The sequence below is a fragment of the Taurulus bubalis genome (assembly GCF_910589615.1).
Source record: "Taurulus bubalis genome assembly, chromosome: 12".
In the NCBI taxonomy this organism is placed as follows: Eukaryota; Metazoa; Chordata; class Actinopteri; order Perciformes; family Cottidae; genus Taurulus; species Taurulus bubalis.
This window is the reverse complement of record NC_136600.1, coordinates 27530009-27532508: the sequence shown is the minus strand read 5'-3', so window position 1 is coordinate 27532508 and position 2500 is coordinate 27530009. Positions and strand designations below refer to the sequence as shown.

Sequence of the window (2500 nt, the reverse complement as noted above, 5' to 3'; positions counted from 1 at the left end):
GGACAGGTGAGAGAGAGAGAGGTGAGAGAGAGAGGTGAGAGAGGACAGGTGAGAGAGAGAGGTGAGAGAGAGAGGTGAGAGAGAGAGAGGACAGGTGAGAGAGGACAGGTGAGAGAGAGAGGTGAGAGAGGACAGGTGAGAGAGAGAGGTGAGAGAGAGAGGTGAGAGAGGACAGGTGAGAGAGGACAGGTGAGAGAGGACAGGTGAGAGAGAGAGGTGAGAGAGGACAGGTGAGAGAGGACAGGTGAGAGAGAGAGGTGAGAGAGGACAGGTGAGAGAGACAGGCGAGAGAGAGAGGTGAGAGAGAGAGAGGACAGGTGAGAGAGGACAGGTGAGAGAGAGAGGTGAGAGAGAGAGGTGAGAGAGGACAGGTGAGAGAGGACAGGTGAGAGAGAGAGAGGTGAGAGAGGACAGGTGAGAGAGGACAGGTGAGAGAGAGAGGTGAGAGAGGACAGGTGAGAGAGGACAGGTGAGAGAGAGAGGTGAGAGAGGACAGGTGAGAGAGGACAGGTGAGAGAGAGAGGTGAGAGAGAGAGAGGACAGGTGAGAGAGGACAGGTGAGAGAGAGAGGTGAGAGAGAGGTGAGAGAGGACAGGTGAGAGAGGACAGGTGAGAGAGAGAGGTGAGAGAGGACAGGTGAGAGAGGACAGGTGAGAGAGAGAGGTGAGAGAGGACAGGTGAGAGAGGACAGGTGAGAGAGAGAGGTGAGAGAGGACAGGTGAGAGAGACAGGCGACAAGACAGGTGAGAGAGGATAGGTGAGCGTGAGGAGCAGGTCACAGTAAAACGACAGGTGAGAGAGACAGGTAAGAGACAGGTGAGAGAGAGGTGAGAGAGAGGTGAGAGAGAGGACAGGTGAGAGAGGACAGGTGAGAGAGAGAGGTGAGAGAGAGAGGTGAGAGAGAGAGGTGAGAGAGGACAGGTGAGAGAGAGGTGAGAGAGAGAGGTGAGAGAGGTGAGAGAGGACAGGTGAGAGAGAGAGAGGTGAGAGAGGACAGGTGAGAGAGGACATGTGAGAGAGAGAGGTGAGAGAGAGAGGTGAGAGAGAGAGGTGAGAGAGAGGTGAGAGAGAGAGGTGAGAGAGGACAGGTGAGAGAGAGAGGTGAGAGAGAGAGGTGAGAGAGGACAGGTGAGAGAGAGAGGTGAGAGAGAGGTGAGAGAGAGAGGTGAGAGAGGACAGGTGAGAGAGAGAGGTGAGAGAGAGAGGTGAGAGAGGACAGGTGAGAGAGAGAGGTGAGAGAGGACAGGTGAGAGAGGACAGGTGAGAGAGAGAGGTGAGAGAGAGAGAGGACAGGTGAGAGAGGACAGGTGAGAGAGAGAGGTGAGAGAGAGAGGTGAGAGAGGACAGGTGAGAGAGGACAGGTGAGAGAGAGAGGTGAGAGAGAGAGGTGAGAGAGGACAGGTGAGAGAGGACAGGTGAGAGAGGACAGGTGAGAGAGAGAGGTGAGAGAGGACAGGTGAGAGAGACAGGCGACAAGACAGGTGAGAGAGGATAGGTGAGCGTGAGGAGCAGGTCACAGTAAAACGACAGGTGAGAGAGAGGTGAGAGAGACAGGTAAGAGACAGGTGAGAGAGAGGTGAGAGAGAGGTGAGAGAGGACAGGTGAGAGAGAGAGGTGAGAGAGAGAGGTGAGAGAGGTGAGAGAGGACAGGTGAGAGAGAGAGGTGAGAGAGGACAGGTGAGAGAGAGGTGAGAGAGGACAGGTGAGAGAGGACAGGTGAGAGAGAGAGGTGAGAGAGAGAGGTGAGAGAGGTGAGAGAGGACAGGTGAGAGAGAGAGGTGAGAGAGAGAGGTGAGAGAGGACAGGTGAGAGAGAGAGGTGAGAGAGAGGTGAGAGAGAGAGGTGAGAGAGGACAGGTGAGAGAGACAGGTGAGAGAGAGAGGTGAGAGAGGACAGGTGAGAGAGAGAGGTGAGAGAGGACAGGTGAGAGAGACAGGTGAGAGAGAGAGGTGAGAGAGGTGAGAGAGGACAGGTGAGAGAGAGAGGTGAGAGAGGACAGGTGAGAGAGAGGTGAGAGAGAGAGGTGAGAGAGGACAGGTGAGAGAGAGGTGAGAGAGAGAGGTGAAAGAGGACAGGTGAGAGAGACAGGTGAGAGAGAGGTGAGAGAGAGAGGTGAGAGAGGACAGGTGAGAGAGAGAGGTGAGAGAGACAGGTGAGAGAGAGGTGAGAGAGAGAGGTGAGAGAGGACAGGTGAGAGAGAGGTGAGAGAGGACAGGTGAGAGAGAGGTGAGAGAGGACAGGTGAGAGAGAGGTGAGAGAGAGGTGAGAGAGACAGGTGAGAGAGACAGGTGAGAGAGAGGGGTGAGAGAGGACAGGTGAGAGAGACAGGTGAGAGAGAGGTGAGAGAGAGAGGTGAGAGAGGACAGGTGAGAGAGACAGGTGAGAGAGACAGGTGAGCGAGAGGTAAGAGAGGACAGGTGAGAGAGAGAGAGAGAGGTGAGAGAGGACAGGTGAGAGAGGACAGGTGAGAGAGAGGTGAGAGAGGACAGGTGAGAGAGAG

General features: G+C 55.2%; 1 protein-coding gene across 1 annotated transcript in view; it reads right to left on the bottom strand.

Moving 5' to 3' along the window:
• The window catches only part of arhgef2b (rho/rac guanine nucleotide exchange factor (GEF) 2b), a gene marked incomplete at its 5' end in the record, with an annotated part of 37863 nt that overhangs the window by 19863 nt on the left and 15500 nt on the right, over window positions 1-2500 (bottom strand). The window lies entirely within an intron of this gene.